Source organism: Crocuta crocuta, unplaced genomic scaffold, assembly GCF_008692635.1.
Source record: "Crocuta crocuta isolate KB4526 unplaced genomic scaffold, BGI_CrCroc_1.0 scaffold377, whole genome shotgun sequence".
In the NCBI taxonomy this organism is placed as follows: Eukaryota; Metazoa; Chordata; class Mammalia; order Carnivora; family Hyaenidae; genus Crocuta; species Crocuta crocuta.
Window position 1 is genome coordinate 2,247,217 of NW_027528209.1, and position 24,865 is coordinate 2,272,081.

The 24,865-nt window shown below is 39.4% G+C and overlaps 1 long non-coding RNA gene across 2 annotated transcripts in view; it reads right to left on the minus strand.

Annotated features, from left to right (window-relative positions):
• Positions 1 to 540: 540 nt before the first annotated feature.
• Positions 541 to 24,865, minus strand: part of LOC144222515 (uncharacterized) — a 154,486-nt gene continuing 130,161 nt past the window's right edge. Inside the window, exons 3-4 of one of the 2 annotated variants that reach the window (XR_013332416.1) lie at positions 9,185 to 9,257; positions 541 to 1,593 (exon numbers count right to left, since the gene is read on the minus strand). This is a non-coding gene — a long non-coding RNA (uncharacterized LOC144222515). The remainder of the gene's footprint in view (positions 1,594 to 9,184; positions 9,258 to 24,865) is intronic. The other variant, XR_013332417.1, reaches the window with a different exon arrangement.

Here is a 24,865-nt window from a genome sequence, read left to right on the forward strand (position 1 = left end):
AGCCTTGCTCCATCGCTCCTTCACACCCTCGTTTTCCAGTTGGTCTTGCTCAGCTGTTTCGAAACGCCTTTGGTATTGATTTATGGACGTGTGTATTCCTACATTTTCATCTGGATCTATTTTATCTGACTCATCTCATGAAAGAATATTTAACAGCCATGAGCTCTCTTCCAGCCTCCAAAGAATGACTTTTGGGAACTGGGCAAATGTGCAAAATCGTCTTTGGCAAGTCTCCTAAGAGACCCCAAGTGGAAACTTAGAATCTCTCCTGTTTTTTTCACCTCTCCCTAAGATTTCTACTCCCCGTTAGTCTTTGTTGTGGGTATTTAAGGCATAGACCTCTTCCAAGCATAAAACAAAATGTTTCTCCCCATGTTGTTTGACCGCCTTCTTTTTCAGTGAACCTTGCTGCATTTACTAAATTGAGCACAGTTATTGTGTGCCCTTGTAGCCTATCTTTTTTCAGGCCAGTTGAGAGCCCGCATAATGCTTTGTGCTGCCAATAAGGGGAAAGAAACTGTTTTTGCAAAATAAGCAAATTGGATTATCCAGTGTGTAAATAGGCACTCTACCTCCCCACTTCCACCTTCCCCCCATGTAAATCAGGAAAAGCAATTTACTTGTGCAGAGAAAATCCACATCGCTGCCCACGCCTCCCCTGTCTTGGCGAGCACTGGGAGTTCATTATAGGTGAGGAAAAGGAATTTGTTAGCACCTATACAGTTGGAGACAGTAATTAACTAATTTGCTTCCAGTTTTTGCAGTTTAAATATTGGTACCTTGAAAAATATTCTTTGGAATAACCCCAACTTTTTAAATGTTGTGTTCGTAATAAGACAATGAAACAAACAACTGGGTATCTCGATTCTTCAAGCTCCATTAGCGAAAAAAGCGATATGCCAGTTGGCCCAATAATTTATAATTTGTAATTAGGGAGAGTCAGGCTTGTGTAGCACAAAGATGAATTAAACTAGGTTTCTTTTAAGGAACAGTGGGTCAAGTTTGCCATGGTGTAAATTGGGCATTATTTGAAATGAGAAGCCACGTCACTTCCTTTGTGCACTGAGAAACACTGCTAATTTTGAAGTGCTGGTTTCATCTTATTAGAGTAAACCTGAAATGTGGTCACAATTAATGTTCGCAATTTAATAGTCTTGGACACCATGCTGATTAGGGCTCCTTTAATCACTGTTAAGAAGGTAGAGTTATAGAATAGCACAGCTAGAAACTTCGCAGTCCCTTTGTCCTGTTCTTCATCTAAAGGTGAATGTGGCAGAGACCAAAGTCAGAGCTTTGCATGGTGGCTGGACACAGAGGGCAGTCAGGTCTCCTTCTGTCTACTGAGGAGGGTCTGTTCCACTCATTGTAGCGAGGAAGAGATAAGGTATCAATACCAGGCTGTTCAGAGAAACATCACTCAGAACTGCTGGACGCAGGGCAACGGAGGTCTGTAATGTTTAGTTAGGAGCTGGCTTGAAACTTAGAACAGGCATACGTAGATTACGATTCCTGCTTATTGGCACCAAAGGTAGACATTTGTTTTTTATTCTTCTTTTCTTCCATTCTGTTAGTCTCGTTGTTGGTCCTGGGCAGCTAAACATAGAAACATGAGAAGAAAAATGTTCAAAATTCTTTCAGGTGGAAAGCTGAAGTTTCTAAAAGGGGCTTCAAAAACAAACAAAACGAAAACAAAAACCAAACCCAAACAAGCAAGCTTGGGGAGCAGATGTCTAAAAAAGTACTCATGTTTGTATTCTTGTTTAGGGCACGTGGCTGACTTGGTTGAGTCTCCTGACCTCCATTGCAGAAATGAGCCCAGATGCTGCCCACGGCAGCTGTAACTAACTGTTATCTGTGTGCGGGAAATTGCCACTGCTTCTTGGCCACCTCCATCATGGTGTGGAGCCTCGTGTTGGACGTGGGGAGCTGGGTATATAAGCACACACACTTATAAGTTTAGAAGTGAGCGGTGCACATATTTCTAAGAAAGTGGTCTTGGTAGTACTCTGTGCACCGAGGGCAGCAGCCTGGGAAACAAACCACTGTGTCCCCAGGCGGAATGAAGTCAGAAGTATAAAAACAAACTGAGCAGACAGCCAATAAAAAGGCAAAATCTCATCTTCCCGTAGTTTTAATTTATGGAGCCAAATTATAGGGGATAAACTAAAAAGCAAAACAAAACCGACTTAATGAGGCATTTTGCTTAGTGCTGTATTTTAAAGTGCAAATGGCATGCTTGTAACGGAGAGAGACAGAAAACAAAAAGACCGGTAAAAGTGCATTGTGCTAAAGGCTGCAGGTAAATATTAGGCTTGGAAATGAAAAGCTGCATTTTGGCCAAGTGTTATTGATTGGAATTTTCTCTGCAAGTACCATTTTAGGACACATCTATAGGATTTCTTCCGTACAATAGAGGCTTGCAGTCACTGTGTCAGGATCCGCCTTGCCTGGGCATCAGACTTCAGTTAGATAATGACCATGGCAGGGAGTGAATAGCCAGGGAGTCATTCATCTTCCTCCGTACATGACACAGTGTAACGGGTATTTCTGATGCTCCGCGCACATTGAATTAGGTCATTGCCGAGTTTGTCGGCCTTTGAGAGAGTCTGTGCATTTACATGTGATGATTTCACCACCCCTTTTCTCCTTCTAGCCCGTCCTCTCCAACAGCGTCTATTGTTACGGAGCCCATATTGTCGGGGGATTGGAATTTATGTCCACGGATTAGAAGCGAGGGACACCACCATAGTCCATAATCAGCTCATTAGCATTCTGCTCATGGGAGCCAGTGTGAGTACAATTTTCAATGGCCTAATGTGACAGGTAATCATAAATTAGTATTTGCTTTAAAACAACAGCAGAGTACACAGCCTGCATGCTTAAGGAGAATGACTCAGGCTCTAGTGCAGCTCTGTAATGAAGTGGGAGCTCATTAAACAGATGCTCTGTACTTCACCGAGCTGCAGAAGCAGCAAACAAACCAAATGGAAATGTTTCAACAGCACACTGCAGTCACCCAGGACAAGTTCAGGTTCATTAGCCCGTGGCACCATCTACAGGAATTAGTCACAGTAATAATTAAATAGTTGCTTGCTAATTTATCATTTTACATTCGTTACTACATTTTTATAATGTGTTGTTGAAACNGTCGCTCGTTGGTGATAACCTTATTGTTGGCTTCTGATGTAGAAGCTGTTGCCTCGCTTATAATATTGGCATTGTGTCATTTTAATGGTCTGCGCTTAGGAGGGCGTCCTGGGAGGAGCTAAAGCTCCAGACTTGACTTGAAGCATCTAGGTGGGGAGCTGGGTGAAGTAGGAAACTCAGAAGCCAATATTGCTAAATTAACCTGCTGCTAGAGAGAGCTTGGCATGTAACTCTATAATTTCAGTGTCCAAAAATAACAAAGCCATGGAGTGTGACTTAATGCCACGCAGAGGTCAGGAATAGCTTCTCTGTGGGTTCCCCGGAGCTGTTTTGGGATGCTCTGTCCTTCTTGAGAAACGAAGTCACATGGTCCCTTTTATGTGGTTCAGAGCCACTTAAAGCCCATGGAAAGGACTGCATTTCGCTAGTTAGGAACAATTGAAGTTTTTGAAAGGGAACTACTAAAAACCACGGTGATTTGCACTAAAATGTCCAGGAGGCCACCGGATTCAGGGGACAGGGAGGTAGGTGGNCAAAGCTGGAAGGCTACTTCTTATAGACTGCTGCTGTGTTTGGGTTGGTTGATGATGTGGTGATAAATTATTCAGTGGAACAACACGGAACAAGGATGATTTTTCAAGGCTTTAATTAATTATCCCTTATTGTCATTGATATGAGGTCCCTTTATAATGTAAAATAAATCATTGAATGCTTTCTTGGTATTTTCATTCTCCGCTTTTTCAGGACACTTTGGCTTCAGTAGTGGCATATAAAGTATGTTTTGGGAAGCGAGGGTGATTCTGAAACACTAGGGCTCCGGGGACCCTCAGCAACAGAAACCGACCATGGGGCGAATCCCGAAGGCAATTTTCACTTCCTCGCTCATATTTGGCCAAAGGTGTGGTGCAGCCAGAGAGCATACATTCCTTTGTCCTCTCTTCACCTTTGTTGTGGCCATTTGGAAACCTTATGTTTTAGCAGTGCCAGCTAATTAGGAATTCTGAGATTTTAAGAGTCTTTACGTGGGCGTATGTGTGGGTAAAATCTACCTCTTTGGCGTCCCACAAGAGAAGGTGAAGATGGCAGGGAAACACGAGTGGCCAATTAAAGACGAAGATGTATAAATGGAGGAGAGACGAGCACATTATGTTCACGACAGAACAAACATGCAAAGCAAACTGCCATTCAGTGTGTTGGCAAGGGCCATTAGAGCTTCCTCAAGAAATCAAAACATACGCCTGCTCGTACGAGTCTCAGAATGTGCATGTTGCCTTGTGTTGCATCAGCAAGTTTAGAGTAGCGAAACATTAATTTTTAAAAGATGATAAATTCAGTAGAGCGGTCATTCAAGCATTTTGTCTGTTCAACTGCATCTTTTCCTTCCAGAAATTGTCCTTCCTTTGTTCAGGGATAATACAAGCAGATGGCTCCAGGTTCACAGTGATTGGCTCACATATGGCCCCAGGAACCAATTAGAGGCCAGTGAGACCCTTTCCCAAGGATCTGGCCAGGCTTTAGGAAAGAATACTCCATTTCCTTGGGCACTGCAAACTATAAAGATTTAAGCTGCCACAGGCTATCCTTGACACTGTCTAGCGAAAGCTTGTCTAGGAATGAATCCAATGTGGAGAAAAACCAAAAGGAGAGAGAACTAAGAGTGAGCCAATGTTTTCCCTTCTCGCTTAAGATATTTTGTGACTATCGCCGAGGACTGGTTAAGGCAAGAGCCGTGAATAACACACTTACTCACACCTTCATTCTATGCTGGTAACCAAGGCACAGTTGGTGGAAATGGATGGTCAATTATCTTGCAGCACCATTCCTTTTTCTCTTGGACCCGAATGAACATATTTCAGATTTGTCCTGTGATCTCAGTGAGTCCTTGTAAGTAAGATGTGACTGTTGATACTATTAAAGTTATTTAGTGTCAGAGTAATGGTAAAAAGATCTATGATAACACTAAAGAAGATGTCGTATTTGAAGAAACAATGCTTGGGTCATTTTCAGAAAACCACATCTTTACTGTTCGCGGCTCAAACTCCTCTTCAGACTGACTTTTGGCCATCTCCTCCTTAATCTCTCAGTCTGATGAACTCAGCTCAAAGCTATCTTCCTGAGGAAGACTTCCCCAACTCCACAGCCTTTGGGGAACCAATCAAGCTACTGTACACCTCTTCGTTTCCTTCACACCTCTGATGACACACTTGTTGCTTTCTCTTTTCTCCAACTGAGCTAATTTGACTCATGTGAGTTCCCTCTACCACTAGAATTCAGCAGGTTGAGGGCAATTACTGTATTGGTTTTCCCCACCACTGTATCCCCAGACCTGACACACACATTGTGCAGATAAATCAGGGTTCATTTAATCACTGTATACCTATAGTTATATATATATATATAGGTGTGTGTGTGTGTGTATATATATATATATGTGTGTTTGTGTGTGTATATATATATGTGTGTGTGTGTGTGTATATATATAGTTTTATAACTATTCTTTCTGTTAAATGAATAGTTACTAAATGAATATCTGTGGTAGAATAAGAAATAAAAATACCTTAAGTCTCTGTCCCTGGCTCAGACATTCTAAAACCTTTGGAATTTTCTGAGGTAGAAGTATCTTTTGTTATTGATAAGGAGACATTTTTGATCACACCTGAGCTTACATTAATGAGATGACTAAAGGTACCATTCCTAGGTAGTCTCAGGGTGGGGCTGGTCACCAGAAAGTCCAAGTGATGCAAGAGTTGGAACTTACAATCCCATTCACCTACCTCCAGGAGGTGGGGAGGGGGATTTGGATTAAGCTCCGAAAGAACGTTGGAGTGAGATTTTATGAGTTTCTGAATTGATGAACACATCCATGTGCCAAAAGGGTGATTCATAGAACTCCACAGAGACAGAAGTCACTGGATCTTTCCAGATCTCACGCTATGTATCTCTTCATCTGGTTCTTTATTTGCGCTCTTTATTATAAAGCAGTAAGCACAAGTAACATGTCTTCCTGAGTTTTGTAGGCCCTCCTAACAAAGTATTGAACTTGAGAACAGGGTCATGGGCACCCCCCATTTAACACCAGTGGGTCAGAACGTGGCCCTGGTCCTGTGACAGGCACCTGAAGTGGGAGCAGCCTTGTGGGACAGATTCTTAACCAGTCAGGTCTGCTCTGTGAGTAGTATCCTCATTGAATTCAACTGTTAGATACCCTTTTGGTGTCCACGGATTGAAGAATTGGCTGCTATCAGAGAAGTCACCCTTCAAGAGCCTGATGATATAGAATTTTAGAAAAAGTTGAAGCTGCAATTAATGTTTTATTAAGCAAGTGTTACATTTCTCAAAGTGATTCAAATTTGGCTAATAACAGCACTGTGATAATGTTGATCTATGAATGCCAAAATTTTCATTAATATGCAACTTTGAGATGGGCAATGCCAGTGATAGTTAACTGATGACAGTTTGCTGTGAGATGGATCAACTATCATCTCAGAAGCAAGAAGGTTTGAGTAATGCTACTAGCTCAGCCTGGGGCTAGGGGTATATTCTAGGACACAGAATTGGCATTGCTCTGAGTGTTTAATCAGTGAATTTTTTAAAAGGCCAATTCAAATAACTCATCTTTGCTCCCTCAGAATGTATATAAAGTTACTTGACATGGAGCCAAAGAATAACTTACTTTGACTGTTCGGTTGAAAGAACAGGCAAGGGGCTTGGAAGGTCCAAAATGTGTTTTCAATTTCAGCTTAATTCCATCAATGCTGTCATTTTTAGTTTCATGTTCATACCATGTGGATTAATATTGCCGTGCTATCACTTCACAGATGTTGGGAAAATAAGTTGGCTTTTAGCGAAAATGTAAACTAAAGACAATCAGTGATTACAGAGTGTTGTATTCTCTTTGTGTCCATCTCTACCACCAACTGAGAACTATGTACTAACAGAACAGAGTTAAGCATTCCATCTAGATTTAAAAAATGTAACTGGAGGGCATAAAATCCCTTCTCCACCTTGCCTGAAAATGTTGCTTCTGAGGACACTCCAGTGAATGTCCTATTCAGTCAACACTTTGTTTAATTCCTTTCTCTTTCCCTAGTTCAGGACCCTTCAATCATAACACATCAAGGGGAGTTTTAGCTCTCCGAGCGTCGTGATGGGAGTAGCGAGCTAACATCTGAAAAATAAAGAATTAACGACTAAGAAGCACAGCATTGCTTGCAAGGATAGAACCAAATCTTATTTTATCTTAAAACAGGGACTCCAGTCCCTGCCAAATTTCCTTAGCTCTAATTTAGAACCCATATGAGAGCACAGGAGAACAATGGAACATGGTCACAACTAATACCTTGAATAGTTACATATGACTAAGGATAAAAATATATTCATCATTCTCAGTCTGGCAAGATGTTTTCATATTTAATCATCTCCAAATGCTTTTCCTCCCATACAAACTACACTTATTGGTCTCATAAAAACTGTATAATATGGCAATAAGCACCACTTCTGACAGATCTAAACTTTCATAGCTGACATTTAATCTATAAACTGTGAATTCAGTTATCATTGCCAGATATAAATTAGTACATGGAAGGCAGGCAGAGTATCCTTAACTGGTCACTTAGCACTGAACCTGGGCCAGCATTTAATCCTCCTTTGTTGGGGAAAAATGTTTTCACTGAAGAATGTGCAGGAGTACATGATAGACTTTTCTAGACCAGGAATTTTGGAAGAAGACAGCTACACTCGACATCATTAAAAATACTCATTAACTTGTCAATGATTTTATAGGTCTGAAGCTGTGCCCTACTTGGAAATCTTTTTCAATTTTTATCACAGAATTCATGAAAGGGTCTGCATAGATGGTATGCTGGTTCATGTCTAGTAATGCACTTCAAAACATGTGCAAACCCATGTGCAAGATAAGCCATAGTTGCTTACAATTTCCTCTCTGCAATCTGTAATATTTTTCTGATGCTCAAACTCAGCAATTGCTTATACCTGTATTTTTGCCTAATACCCAGTATATTTTCTAAGTGCAACATTTGCTTAGTAACCTGGTGATACATTTGTCTATATTTCCATGTTTTGAACTTGTTTTTCAAGCTTTGGAAAACTTGTGACAATGATTAATTGGTTGTGATCACTTTATTTTTAATGTTTATTTTTTTATTTTTTTTTAATTTTTTTAATGTTTTATTTATTTCTGAGAGAGAGAGACAGCGTGAGCAGGGGAGGGTCAGAGAGAGAGAGGGAGTCACAGACTGAAACAGGCTCCAGGCTCTGAGCTGGCAGTCAGCACAGAGCCCGACGCGGGGCTCGAACCCACAAACCGCGAGATCATGACCTAAGCGAAAGTCGGACGCTTAACCGACTAAGCCACCCAGGCGCCCCTTTTAATGTTTATTTTTGAGAGAGCACAATTTGGGGAGGGGTAGAGATAGGGGGACAGAAGGTCCAAAGCAGGCTCTGTGCTTCCAGCAGCAAGCGTGATGTGGGACTTGAACTCACAAACTCTGAGATCGTGACCTGAGCCTAAATTGTACGCTCAACTGACTGAGCCACCCAGGTGCCCCAGATGTGTTCAGTTTTATATTAATCTGATATGATGCCTATGCAAGCCGTTGGAATTCCTGATTCTCTTAATTACATTCATTATAGACTATGGATTTGCCTCATTTGATCATTGTCCTTTAAGACCATGTTAAAAAATAACTAGGACAACTAAATCTGTTTGACACCTGCCTCCAGTGAATTATGAGAGGAGAATGGTAGTAGTAACTCTGGAAATATCTAAGGTGATTTGTTTCTTGAAGTCCTGTTTGTCCTACCTTAAAAAAGGAAGAAAACATTTCCCTTGTTCAGGGTTGACATTTTGCTCCGTATGAAATATGTGTGTGTGCTCATGCACAAATGCACACACGCGCGCGCGCACACACACACACACACAAAGATAATGCTTTATTGAGCTAGACAGCAATATAGAACTTCTTTGCTTTGATACCATATTACTGAGCTCTCCGCTTGCTTTTGTAGGCTGACTTACATGCGAATACTTTCCAGAGGAAAATCGATGTCTCCATTTGTTTGGCCAAGTCTTTTATCGTCAAGTCTTGTTCCTAAAAAAAAAGCCACGAATTACGTGATGTCCTGAGAAAGCAGATGGAGCTTTTGGTCTTAAGGTGTCATCTCAAGGACCTTAGCCAATCAATTTTGTGCTACCCAATTTATCTGCCTTCAAAGGGTGAAGGACTGAGTTGAAGCTTTTGAGATTGGAATCTCTGCTTCCAGGGAAACTTGAGTATTTTGACCCTTAGGTCTCTACTACTAAGCCAATCCTCCAGCATCTGACAGTTCATATTTGTTGAATTCCATAACCTTGATCCTGGTCCTGTTCCCCTGTGAAATGTGTCATCATTTTTGCTGGCTCCTGAGGTGCACAGCACACAAGGCAAAATATATCTACTTCTCAGCAGTCAAGCCACAGGGATTCTGAAACTCGTGTGACAGAAATGGCACCTGTCAGGAGTTGAATGTATCTACACTAATAGCTTTCACATGAGCAAGTCTGCTCACCTCCCAGTTTCTGCCACGGGAAGAGTACCACTTCTTGCTTATTTTTCCGTATCCATGTCTGTCAAGTGACCTTTCCAAGTACTACTACTTATTGTTGAGTTTAAAGAGCTCTTCATATATTTTATATACCACTCCTTTATCAGATATGTGGTTTACAAATATTTTCTCCCAGTCTGACCTTTTATTTTTACAGAGCATATATGTTTAATGTTATTGAAGTACAGCTTATTATTGGTGTTCTTATTTTCATAGATAGGTTTTTGGTATTGTATCAAAAAGCTTATCTCCAAACCCAAGGTCACCTAGGTTTCTCCCTGTGCTATCCTCTAGAATTTTTATAGTTTTAAATTCTACATTTAGGTCTATTTTCTGACCTATTTTGAATTAAACTGTGTGAACGGTATGAGGGTTGTTTCTAAATTCTTCTTTTTCTTATTTTTTGCTTGCATATGGATGTCTAATTGTTTGAGCACCATTTGTTGAAAAGACGAGCTTTCCTCCAATGGATTCCATTTGCTCATTTGTTGAAGATCAGTTGACTATATTTGTGCCTATTGATTTCTGGGCTTTCTATTTTGTTCCATTGATCAGTTTATCTATTACTTTACTAATACCATGCTCTCTTGACCACTGTAGAATTACAGTAATTCTTTTTTTTTTTTTTAATGTTTTATTTATTTCTAGGTGAGAGAGAGAGACAGCGTGAGCAGGGAAGGGTCAGAGAGAGAGGGAGACACAGACTTTGAAACAGGCTCCAGGCCCTGAGCTGGCATTCAGCACATAGCCTGATGTCGGGCTCGAACCCAGGAAATGTGAGATCATGACCTAAGCGAAAGTCGGACGCTTAACTGACTAAGCCACCCAGGCGCCCCAAGAATTACAGTAATTCTTGATATCAGGTAGCATCATCAGTCCTCTGATTTTTGTTCTTTTCCTCCAGTATTGTGTTAGCTATATTGGCCCTCCCCCCCCCCATTAAAATCAGTTTGATAATATCTACAAAATAATTTGCTGGGATTTTGATTGTCATTACATTGAATCTGTATATTCATTTGGAGAGGATTAGCATCTTAACAATATTGAGCCTTTCTATACATGAATATAGCATATCTCTCCATTTATTTCATTCTTTGTTTTTTTCATCAGAGTTTTATATGTTTCTACATATAGATCTTATACGTATTTTGTTAGACTTGTACCTAGGTATTTAATTTGGTAGTGCTAATGTAAATGACACTGTGTTTTTAATTTCATATTCCAACTATTCATCACTGATAGATGGAAAAGCTGTTTACATGTAAGTATTTATAATTTGGTATACTAGCCTTGTATCCAGTGTCTTCACTGTAATTAATAGTTCCATGAGATTTATATTTGTTTTTGTGTTCTTATTGTTAAATTTTTAGGATTTCCTACATGGACAGTCATGTCATTTGTGAACAAAGACAGTTTTATTTCTTCTTCTCAGTCTGTGTCCATTGTATTTCTTTTTCTTGTCTTAATACGCTAGCTAGGACTTTCCATTATGATGGATAGGAGTGATGAGAAGAGGCATCCTTGCTTTGTTCCCAAATTTAGGGTACAAGCACCTAGTTTATCATCATTAAGTATGATGATAGGTGTGAAACTTTTTGTGTGTGTGGATGTTGTTTATAAAGTTGAGGAAATTCCCCTCTGTTTCTAGTTACTGACCATTTTTATCATGAGAATTTGTCTCATGTGTGTTGGATTTTGTCATATGCGTTTTCTGCATTTATTTATAGGACCATAGGATTTTTCTTCTTTAATCTATTGCTGTGATGGATGACATTGATTGATTTTTGCATACTGAACCCAGTCTTACATATTATCCAGTATTTTTATGAATTTAAAAACCCTCTATGTTTTCTTAACTCCCAAGCTTAGATCTCACTCATCTCCTGACATTTCCTAAACTAAACTCCAGATCTTTGTTAACAAAAATGCTTCTTCCGTAGTCTTTTTCATGTCATTAATTGCAAATCCTCCTCTTCCCTTGACTTTTCCAGAAAGGACAGTTCCTGGTACTTCTACAGTGGAACTCAGGATTGTAGTCATCAACATTTCTGTGCTTTTGAAACATGTTTCCATGGTGGAATTGGCACTCTGGGATAGGCAGAGATATAGAAAGGGCAGGGGTAGAAGGTATGCCTTGACTTTATGACTATTCTATGATGGCATGAACGATCAAAAGAGGAATTGTAGAGATAGAAAGCAGCAGTATTAGAGTCCCTGAGGGAGCACAAAGTTCAAAAATAGAAGTTGGACCTAAAGAGCCAGGATTCTTCTTTCCTGGGTGAACCAATCAGGCTGATCCCAGCAGAAATTTTCTGAATGAGGTCACAACCAAAGGTAGTACATGGAGTGAAAGGGGGTAATTCAGGAGACTGAATGTCTCTTAGGAGAGTCCCAGTTTGTACATGTTGTACATGTTATTTACTTTCAGTGCCTTATTTCAGTTTTCACGGGGCCCCGATTTGGATGATGGGTTCTTCGGTTACTTACTTCAAATCCAGAGGACATTAGAAAATTGGAGAGTTTCTGGAGATAGAGACTTCATATGCAAGATTCATAGGGAAGATCCAATCCATCTTCTGGTTCTCATTGGATCTTTGGGTTGGTAGCTTGGAGGAATCAAAGAGACCAGGTTGTGTTGTAAGCTTCCTGGTATTGAAACCTCATATTTTGGGTGGTGGAGTATGAAGATGTTACAAGGAAAAGAAAAAAAAAAGACCTGTAGTATCAGTTAGGGACATGTACTTAATGGGATTGTTTCTGAATCCAACCATATTATAGAGAGTTTAATGTGGAGGAGGACAGTCAGGAGGAGTCTCAGGCCTCCTTAAGGGGTCTAGTCGCCAGGTTAAGAATCTGTTTGATAAGAAATGAGAAGGGAGGTATGATGAGAAAGAATTGCTGATGCATATGCAAACATCAGCCTAGAAGCCATAAGGACCCCAGGAATTTGAGAGAAAGAAGCCTGTGGTTTCTGTTAATTAAGTCACTAGTGAGAGTGGGACCATAGACTCCATTTTCAAACTTGAGTTTTTCGTGCTGATATGGTTTTAAGAGTATGTAGGTTGTTTACATATGGTATATATACAATACACATCTAGTGTATATGCAACACACAAGTAAATAAATGCTATAGTATACATATAAAACACAAATATATACAATATATACAAATAAAGAATACAAAATACAAAAATATGAATACACAAAAACAGCACACATAAATATACAAATACAAATGTATATATATTGTACACATATTGATGTTATATCCTCTTAAATATGTCGGATAAAACATACAAAATATCTTAACCTATATTAATAGAGGCTCAATGCATCAGGACAGTTCTGAATGGCTGCATTAGGGGAACAAGATATTAGAATTTATTACTGATTGAGGTTAAAAAACAGGCCTATATTGAGCAACTTGTGGAATTAAAAAAAAAAGATGGTAGTTCAGAGAAGACAAGATCCTTGTCCCTTCTGGAAGTCTGACTCACTGAGGAGGGGACAAGGGGTGGATAATAATAGAGAGGAACAGTGCACACCCCCAGAGGATGGGACTCATTGGCTTCCAAACTTCTCACGAGGGTGATGTGCTTCTTCTGACCATTCACAGGGATCAAGAGCATCCTCCTGAAAAGCTTTCCTCCAGAAGCCTCGGGCTTAGTGCCTACGGGATCGAGGGACTGTGTCCAAGATCACAAAATTAGGGGAGAGCCTTCCCAAGCAGGGGATGATCTCACAGTTCCATCAGCAGAAGTATCCTCGTGGAGGGTAAGAATGTGATGATCTGAGGCAAGAACCAGGTAGAGACAAACAAGAGAGTCTGGATACACATACATTTTAAAGGAGGGGCTCTGCTAGGCGTGATGGGTGAACATAAATTTTGTTCTTCCATGCTTAATGCTGCCTGCTGGGCTGGGGTAGGGTTCCCAGCAGGGGAGGCTGCAGCCAGCCCTGGCTGGTGGGAGCTGATTGTACACATCCCTTCCCAACTCCACATTCAGTGAGATCATAAAGGTAGCCTGAAATCACAGCAGAAGTATTTAGTGCTTCTATACCACAGAAATACGCAAATGATGTAAATCAGAGCTTGCTTTTTACCAAGTCTTCTAGAGAACCGGATGTTCAGTATTTACCAGCACTCCATTGGGTCCTAGACTGTTTGGTAACAGAAGTCAGAAATTCACATGTTGAATTGTGTCATGTTTTATAGTGAGCTCTTTCACATCTGTCAGCTTGGCTCTGTTGACAGAGAGACCGTTACGACCTTCTGCCAGAGTGACTGAAGGAGGTCTGTCTCATTAGACTACTGCAGCCCAGTATTTGATTCTGAGGCTCCATCAGGCATTTCTGCCCTGGGGATGTGTTCAAACTCCAAAATAACCCTGTCCTGAACTTTAGTGCCCTGGGCATTCTGTTGCTTCGGAACTGCCAGATTCTATATCTGGAGGTGAAGAAGGTTGCAGAAAAACAGTAGTGTTGCCCTTCCTGAACTTGACTACACGCGAGCAAGTCTGTGGTTGGTCGTCAGCCGCGTTATGCCAGTCTTTCAGAGGGTCATTCCTAAATCAGAAGTAAGGATCTCCACCCCAAACATATACTGACTCTGCACACAGCCGCTAACTGTGCTTTTGATACTGTTGTTTAAATAATGAAAAAAAAGAAGTCACTGTTATTTTGTAAGTTAAAGACTGACACGGACAATAAAAAGAAACCTTTAACTTTCGTAGAATAAGTCTGTGACACCCAGAATAAACTCTCATATTTTCACGCAATGGGGAACCATATGTGTGTGATTTAAGAAGAAAATAGCCTCCTCCGTTGAATGCGATGTGAAATCACTTGTTGAAAAATACGTTCATCTGAATGGCCCTTGAAGGCGGCAGTTAGCCTGTGGTATGTGATAAGGGCGGCATGTGGCTGAATGGAGGCTTGAGAAATGTATGCTGTGCTTTGGAATGAGAAAGAAGAAGGTGGCTAGTTTACTTAGGGACCCCACATAATTGGATAGCAGGTTGTTAAGGAATCGTTTTAGGCAATTTGCTTTTAAATTTACTCATCAGAACACATAGCAATTGTTACTGGAGGCTCCTGGGGCTCTGGGATTTGTCTGTGATTTTACCATCACATGTGTCCTTGCAGTGGCCTGGGAGTAATCAAGGCTTTCTGAGATTTCTTACACCAAAAATCCTCCAGTGCTGGAGAGGGGGGTGGTGTCACAGCGGGCAACCCTCAGTTAGTTCAGGCTGCCGTGAAGCCATGTGCAATTCTTCCAAACCGGGCAGGGTGTGAGGGAGCCTGTGGTCGGAGCACATGGAAGCTAAGCTCTGTTGGAAGTACCTGCGTGCATTTATATGCTGGGTTATTCATCTTCTTTAGAAAATGTTTTCAGGAAGTGAAAAAAATATACGAGATTCAATCCACTTAAAATAGGAAAGAATAAAGATGCACTGAGAGCAATAAGGGTGAGGAGTATGAGTGAGTCCTAGTCCACGTCCATGTTCTGAATGCTTACCAGAGATGGAAGAGAGATTAGCTCCTAAGCTCTTCCAGAAACCTGCCAAACTGAAGGCCAAACATGACTGGCTCCACATCTTCGGGTGTCCGTAAGAGGAAAACAAACCAGTTACTCAGGAACAAACAGAGCTCTTCCTGCCTCTAAGAAAGATTTCTCCTTTGAGGCCCCTTAAAGAAAAGGGACCTTTGAGAATACCAAGCAGAATCCTCAATAGCATCTTCAGAGAAGATTGCTGGAAGGTGTTGGTAGGGATCTCACTCACACTGTCTGTCCACGTGAGCTGATGGCATTGCCCCCAAATGACATTGAGGAAAAAACTACACGGGTAAGGCCAGTGTGATGCAAGCAGACACAGAGCTTTCTGACACCGAAGCTTAATGTAGGAGCAGACTTGTGAGTTTTAGTGACTGGACAAACAGAATGGATAGACTGGATATGCGTTAGACGATTCTCTGTAAATAATATATCACGCGGATGAAATTTGGGTATAGTGGGATGGTAAACCCAACATTAACTTCTCTGATAGATATCTGGATTATAGAGATTTTAAATGCAGTATTGCTCTTACTTTTGTCTTATCAGCCCTTGGAGTTATACTGTATTATTCTCATTTTATAGAAGGGTAAATTGGGATGCAAATTTGATCCTTTGTTTAAGTGCACTCTGCTAATAAAACTAAATGACACTGAACTTAGGTCTTTTTATTCCAGTGCCCGTTTATTTGCTTTTTCATTTTTTTTAATTCCAGTATAGTTAACATACAATGTTATATTAGTTGCAAGTGTTCAATACAATGATTCAACAACTCACACATTATCCGGTGTTCATCACAACAAGTGCGCTCCTTAATCTCCAATACTTATTGCACCCACCTCCCCATCCATCTCCTTTCTCATAACTGTCAGTTTGTTATCTATACTTAGGAATCTGTTTCTCGGTTTATTTCTCTTTTTCCCTTTGCTCCTTTGTTTTGTTTCTTAAATTCCACATATGAGTGAAATCATATGGCATTTGTGTTTCTCTGACTGACTTACTTAGCTTAGCACAATACTGTCTAGATGCATCCTTGCTGTTGCAAATAGGAAGATTTCATTCTTTTTGAGGGCCAAATAATATTCCATGATATGTACGTGATATATACATATATGTATTATTTATCATGTACATATCATATATATATCACCTCTTCTTTATCTATTCATCAATGGACACGGGCTGCTTCTAGAATTTGGCTATTGTAAATAATGCTGCTATAAACCTAAGGGTACACATATCCCTTTGAGTTAGCGTTTTTGTATTTTTTGGGTAAAATACCCAATAGTGTGATTCATGTATCAAAAGGTAATTCTATTTTTAACTTTTTGAGGAATCTCCATATTGTTTCCAGAGTGGCTATACCAGTTTGCATTCTGGCCAGCAGTGGAAAAGGGTTCCTTTTTCTCCACTTTCTTGCCAAGGCTTGTTTCTTGTGGTTTTGATTTTAGCCATTTTGACAGGTGTGAGGCAATAACTCATTATCGTTTTGATCTGCATTTTCCTGCTGATGAGTGGTGTTGACCATCTTTTTAAGCATCTGTTGGCCATACAGAAATCTTTGGAGAAACTTCTGTTCATGTCTTCTCCCCAGCTTTAATTGGATTATTGGCTTTTGGGTACTGAGTTATATAAGTTCTTTATACATTTTGGGTACTAACCCTTTATAGGATAAGGCATTTGCAAATATCTTCTCCTATTTGGTAGTTTGTCTTTCAGCTTCATTCATTGTTTCCTTTGCTGTTCAAAAGCTTTTTCTTTTGATGTAGTCGCAATAGTTTATTGTTGCTTTTGTTTTCCTTGCCTCGGGTGATATGTCTAGAAAAATGTTGCTATGTCCAATGTCAGAGACATTTCTGCCCATGCTCTTTTCTAGGATTTTTATGGGTTTCAGGTTTCACACTCAGGTTTTTAAGCATTTTGAATTTATTTTTGTGCATGTTATAAGAAAGCGATCCACTTTCATTCTTTTGCATGTAGTTGTCCAATTTGGCAAATACTCATTATCGAAGAGACTGTCTTTTACCCATTGGATATTCTTTTGTGCTTTGTCAAAGGTTAATTGACCATATAATTTTGAGTTTATTTTGGGGTTTTCTCTTCTGTTCCATTGATCTATGTGTCAATCTTTGTGCCAGTACCATACTGGCACAAATTGATGACTACAGCTTTGAAATGTAACTTGAAGTCTGGAATTGTGATGCCTCCAGCTTTGCTTTTCTTTTTGAAGACTGCTTTGGCTGTTGGTGGTTTGGCTATTGGTATGGAACTTGAGTGGTTCCATACAGATTTTAGAATTGTTTGTTCTAGCTCTGTGAAAAATGCTGGTGTTACTTCGATAGGGATTGCATTCAATCTGTAGATTGCTTGGGGTAGTATAGACATTTTAACAATCTTTGTTCTTTCAATCTATGAAAATGGAATGTCTTTCCATTTCTTTGTGTCCTCTTCAATTTCTTTCATCAATGTTTAATAGTTTTCAGATTATGGGTCTTTCGTCTCTTTGGTCAAGTTTATTCATGGACATTTTATTATTTTTTGGTGCAACTGTAAATGGAATTGTTTTCTTAATTTCTCTTTCTGCACTTCATTATTAATGTACAAAAATGCAACAGATTTTTGCACAATGATTTGTAGCCTGTGACTTTATTGAATTCATTTATCAGTCCTAGCAGTTTTTTGGGTGGAGTCTTTAGGGTTTTCTATATATAGTATTATGTCATCTACAAATAGTGAAAGTTTTACTTCTTCTTCACCAATTTGGATGCCTTTTATAAACATTTGTTGTCTAATTGTTGTGTCTAGGACTTTTAGTACTATGTTCATTAAGAGTGGTGAGAGTGGACATCCTTGTCTTTCTGACTGTAGAGAGAAAGCTCTCAGCTGTGGGTTTTTCATAGATGGCCTTTATTATATTGAGGCATGTTCTGTCTAAACCTACTTTGTTGAGGGCTTTTATCATGAATGGATGTACTTTGTCAAATTCTTTTTTCTGCATCTGTTGAAATGATCATGTAGTTTTTATCGTTTTTCTTGTTGATAGGGGGTAGCACATTGATTGACTTGTGAATATGATATCACCCCTTGCATCCTGGGAATCAATCTCACTTGATGTTGGTGAATGATTTTTTTAAATGTATTGTTGGATTCAGTTTGCTAGTCCTTTGTTGAGGATTTTTGCATCCATGTTCATCAGACATACGGTCCTATAGTTCTCTTTTATTGTGGTGTCTTTATCTGGTTTTGGCATTGGGGTGATACTATCATCATAGAATACATTTAGAAGTTTTCCTTCCTTTTCTATTTTTTTTGGAATAGTTTCAGAAGAGTATTAACTCTTTAAACATCTGGTAGAATTTGCTCATGAAGCCATCTGATCCTGAAGTTTTGTTTAATGGTAGTTTTTTTTAATTACTGATTCAATCTCCCTTCTGGTATTTGGTCTGTTCAAATGGTCTGTATCTTCCTGCTTCAGTTTTCAGGTTTGGTACGTTATATGTTTCTAGGACTTTATTTATTTCTTCTAGATTGACTGATTTGTTGGCATATAGTTGTTCTGACACTCTCTTAAAATTGTATTTCTTTGGTGTTGGTTGTTACTCCTCTTCTTTGGTTTGTGATTTTGTTTATTTGAGTCCTTTCTCTCTCTCTTTTATGAGGATGACTAAAGGTTTATTAATTTTGTTGATCTTTTAAAAGAACAGGTCCTAGTTTCATTTATTTAGTCTACTGTTTTTTTTTCATTTCTATATCATTTATTTTTGTTCTAATTTTTATTATTTCCTTCTTTCTGCTGATTTTGATTTTGAGATTTTTTGTTTTGTTTTGGGGGTGTTTTTTTGGTCTCCTTTAGATGTAAAGTTAGGTTGTTAGAAATTTTTCTTGCTTCTTGAGAAAGGCCGGTACTGCTGTAAACTTCCCTCTTACACTTCCAACAGTTTTTGCTGCAGCCCAAAGGTTTTCTACTGTTGTGTTCTCATTTTCATTTGTTTCCACACACTTTCTGATTTCTTCTTTGATTACTTGGTTGACCCATTCATTGTTTCCCACCATGTTATTTAATCTCTACATATTGGTGGTCTTTCCAGAATTTTTTCTTGCGGTTGACTTCTAGTTATATAGTGTTGTGGTCAGAAAGGATGGATGGTATGCCTTTGATCTCTTTTAATTTGTTGAGGTTTTTTTTTTTAAGTTTATTTTTACTTAGAGCACGTGAGCATATGCATATGAGTGGGGGAAGGGCAGAGAGAGAGCAAGAGAGAGAATCCCATGCAGGCTTGCACTGTCAGTGAAGAGCCTCACGCGGGGATCGAACCCATGAACTGTGAGATCATGACCTGAGCCGAAATCAAAAGTTGGATGCTTAACCGACTGAAGCACCCAGGTTTCCTTGTTGAGGTTTTTTTTGTGTCTAATGTGTGATCTATTCTGGAGAATGTTCCATATGCCCTTGAAAATAATTTGTATTTTGCTCTTTTACGATGGAAAGTTCTGAATATATCTGTTAAATCCACTTGGCCCATGTGTCATTTAAGTCACTACATCCTTGCTGATTTTCTGTTTGGAAGATATGTCCATCAATTTTAAATGGGGTGTTAATGTCCTCTATTATTACTGTATTGATGAGTTCCTTTATGTTGTTATTAACTGTTTTATGTATGTGATTATCTCAGTTGGGATGCATGAACATTTACAACTGTTAAATCTTCTTGTTAGAGTGTTCCCTTTATTATTATACAGAGTCCTTCTTTGTTTCTTTTCACAGATTTTGTTTTAAAGTTTATTTTTTTCTAATATAAGTATTGTTAATCCAGCTTTTCTTTTCACATCTGTTTGCATGATAAATGTCTCTCCATCCCTCACTTTCAGTTTGCATGTGTCTTTAGGTCTGTAATGAGTCTCTTGTAGGCAGCATATAGATGGGTCTTGTTTTTTACCCACTCTTGTCACTCCATGGTTTTTGATTGGAGCATTTAGCCCATTTACGTTCAAACTATTGATAGGTAGATATTGCCTTTTTTTTACTTGTTTTATGGTTGTTTTTGTAGTTTTTCTCTGATCCTTTTTCTCTTTCACGGTTAGCTGGTTTTCTTTAGTGATAACCCTTGGATTTCTTTCTCTTTATTTTTTGTATATCTATTTCTCACTCTTTATTTTTTGTATATCTATTACTCTTTTTTATTTGTGGTTACTATTTGGTTTATATATAACATCTTCTACCTGTAGCAGCCTATACTAAGCTGATGGTTGTTTGATTTTAAACTCATTCTTTATGGCTCTCCTCTCCGTGATTCATATATTTGGTATCATGTTTTATATTATTTTATTTTGTGTGTCTCTTGACTTATTTTTATAGGCATATTTATTATTATTATTATCATTTGGCTTTAGTGCTTCCATTTTTTTTTAACCGTTATTTATGGTTTTTATTTCCATCACAGAGTCCCCGTTAACATTTCTTGTATGGTTGGTTTAGTGGTCATGAATTCCTTTAACTTTGTCTGGGGAACTCTTTATCTTTCCTTCTGTTCTAAATGATAGCCTTGCTGCTTAGAGTATCGTTGGCTGTGGATTTTTCCCTTTCAGCACTTTGCATGTAGCTGACCGATTTTGCCGGCTAAATTGTCCTCTTGTCTTTTGCAACCTTTAAAATTCTTTCCTATCACTAATTTTTGCCATTGTAATCACTGTGTATCTTGGTGTGGACGTCCTTAGGTTGAATTTGTTAGAGGATCTCTGCCTTTTGAAGTTGGATCTTTGTTTCCCTCTCCAGATTCAGGAAATTTTCAGCTGTTATTTCTTCAAACACATTTTTTTTTTATCTGTCTTCTCCTTCTGGGATCCCTGTAATGCAAATATTATTATACTTGATGGAGTCATTGAGTTCTCTAAGTCTGTTCTCATTTTGCAGTATTTGTCTGTCACCTGTTCATCTTGATTGCTTTCCATTATTCTATCCTCCAGGGAACAGATACTTCATATGGCCTACCACTTATTCCATCTATTACATTTTAAAATTTCATTTATTGAGTTCTCTGTGATTTTAAAAAATTTTCTTATGCTTTATTTTATATTTGAGAGAGAGAAAAAAAGAGAGTGAGCATGAGTAGGAGAGGGTCAGAGAGACAGAGAGACAGAATCTAAAGCAGGTTCCAGGCTCTGTGCTGTCAGCATAGAGAGCCCAATGCGGGGCTTGAACTGTTCAACCATGAGATCATGACCTGAGCTGAAGTCAGACCTGAGCTCAGTTGACTTGAGCCACATAGGCGCCCCAAACTCTGTTATTTGTTTGCTTTGTCAGAGGGTCTTCCTGATGTACTCCACACTTTTCTAAAAGTCCAGTGAGTATCTTTACAGTCATTTCTGTAAATTCTCTATGAGGTATATTCTTTATTTCTGTTTTGCTTAGATTTCCCACTTGATATCGTCCTATTCTTTTATTTGGGGTATATTCCTCTATTTCCTCATTTTGTCTACCTCTCTGTGTTGGTTTCTGTGTGTTAGGACAGTCACCAATGTCTTCTGCTCTTGAAAGTAGTGGCTTTATGAAGAGGAGGTCCAGTAGTGCAGTGTCCCCTGTATACCAGACCTGGCACATCAGGGGAATCTTCTCTGTGTACTGTTTGCATCCTGCTGTTGTGTCACTTTTTCTTTCAGTCCAGATGTCTGTACTGACTCCACCTGCTGAAGCTATGCTTGCTTTCTTTGGTGTTAGTGAGACCCAAGCAGGCCAGCTCTGAGGAGAGTGAGAGGGTGGGCCACATTACTAGCAGGTTAGGTAGTGAGTGTCTGTGCAGCATTGCCTCCCACAGGTGGCTCTGGTTTATGCAGGGGGAGAAAAATGGTGTTAATTGTCAGCATTGTTGTTACCAGAGAAGTCTCCTAACATGCTTCCAAATCAGAAAAAACAGGTCTTCCTCCCATCTGCACCAGGCATTGTGCAAACTCTCACTTCTGTGTTGCCTCTTGATGGGCTGCTCCGTCCACTGCCCATTTCTTGACAAGTGAACCTTGTGATCCTGCTTGCCTAGTATTTGGTGACTGAGGGGAAATGACCCCAAAAGCAGCATGGCTGGGGCCAGGAGACCCTGCTCACTCTGGTCTCCTCCAGTCCTAGTACTGCACTCACTCACTGTGCCTCTCAAAAGGCATAACTGGCAAAGTTTGGACTTCTGACTGTCCCCAAAGATACATTATGTCTTAAACATTTTTGTTAGATAATCCTTATTATAAACCTATATATCCACACATATGAAAACTGAATATCTTCAAACTTGTTCAGGATGACCTTTGGGGAAGGCTGAGCGTAGGGAAAATTGATGAGTTTAAGTTAACAGTTGAAAAATCTCCACTCTGGGCAGCTTTTTTCCAAGTGAAGTTACTCATTATGATCATCACAGATCAACAAACAGCAATTTCTTTGCTGCAGGCTCAGAGCATTTGTAAGGCTAACTAATGTATCGGTGAGATGCCAAGAGAACATGCACCATAAGGAGCTCCCTAAATGTACTGCACACAGGGTCTTTACTTGTAGAGGATCCTATTGGACCAGCCCTGTGCTTGGTTTATTTGGGAAATGTTACCCCCCAGGAGTGATTCTCAGTTGGAGCTGCCTGGGAAGTCTTTAAACCTACTGATGATTGAGCCTCAAACCAGAACGATTATATTGGAATCTCCTTGGTGAAAAGAGCATTGGTATTTTTTTTTTTTTTAGAAGTCCTTAGATACTAATGCATAGCAGTGTTGAGAGCCCATCGTCGAGAGGCACTAGGTCTTACGTAATTTGAAGACCTATTTAGCCCTAGATCTTAAAGAATTTCTGCCTTTCTAGTATGAGTTACTAGGCGAAAACTGATGCGTCCTTGTTAATATAATTCTCTCAGACTCTACTTAGCTTTGTTTCTTTTGAGCTACCATTGCCTCTTGCCTTCCAGCCCATATCCCCAAAGATTAGTCTACAACAGCCTGTCTTGCACTAGTCCTTATTCACTCCTAGATACGTGAACTCTGGCTTGTGTTCATTACTTTCCTAAACTCACTGCTGATTAAATTATCAACTAATAACTCCTTTGTCCAAGTTAAGTCCAAACTACCGCTCTAGGATGTTATAAACCTGAGCTTTATATCACAACATTTTCAGTTTGATTGGTACTGTATACATCACTTCCTCCCTTGCTTAGTCTCTTGCCCCTGAATTGAACACTAGTGCAGTACAGTTGTTTCCAAGTATTCAGATACTTGGAAATGCACATTATATATATAATATATATATACATATATATATTATATATATATTCAGTTTCTGCTATTTTACTTTTAATTAGACACGTTTGGCAGCTTGCACTACTGTAGAGTCACCTACTTTTGAGCCATTGCTTATCAACAACAGCCCCAACAAGTTGAGCAATAAAACAGTTTTAGGAGAAACTTTTGTTTTCAAAGATTGTTAATAGTTACCTTTAATCACAGTCTGGACCACAAAGGCATAACACAGGAGGAAAATATCAATTGTTAATACACATGCCATGCCAGGAGCTCTTGGACTGCTCTGGAAGACCAAGTTAACACAGGACCTAATTTGAATCTGAATGCCATGAAAGAAAACGAAAAAGGCTATGAAGACATCTGTGATTTTCTTCTCCACATAATACGATGTACATTGTGCATATCAGGCTTTGGAGTATTCAGTATAATATCCACTTGTAAAACCAGCATCAGGCAAGATACCCTCTAAAAAAACAAGAATATTTTTCAATTGCCCTTTGGTTTCACTTAGGGATAATGAGAGCCCAACAGGAAAAAGAGTCAATAAGCATGCTATCTGAGATCATAGCTTTACACATGGAATCCAAAAATCTAGGAAGATGAAAATTGAGACTTTACTAAATATGTGACCAAAGAGAAGGAGAATGGAGTGATTCATGGTGTGTGTTATATTTCCTTTTATAAGAGCCTTGGAAGAAATAAATTGAGTTCTTGGGGTAATCCTGTCAGTCAAAGAGGTTGGAGTGCTTTTGGCTTATATGTCCAAGGATTCTAGCATCAGAACAACAGAAAGAAACAATAAAAAAAGCAGATGGAACATGACAGGAAAGGAGCAATGCATTGTGCTGAGTTTAGAAACCCCGTGTGAGAAAGCTGTGAAGGGTAAACGTGAATCACGATCCACCTGAGAAAACTCTTTCTTATAAGCTTTGAAAAAGAACTTAAACAAGAAAGGGCAATTAAGAGACAGACAGTTGAGTTGTCAGTTGAGAGCAAACTGGACTCAAATAAGCCCAAATACACAGTTACTTTGGAAAAGAATCCATAGGCAGGTCAACATGGAGAAAGGGACTGTATAAAATGTCATGTGGAGGCTAAATGAAAGTGATCGCAAACATCTTCTCTGGGCCACTCAAGTAAACAGAAAGGTGGGTGCAGGGACTGGGGGTGGTGGTGGTATGGGGCCGGCCTGAGCAGTACATAACTCAGGCCAGTGGACTAAGGAGGAGTGTCTGGAATGTTACACATGAAAGCAGAGAGGCTGGCTTTCCCGTCAGTGCTGAATGAGATGAACAG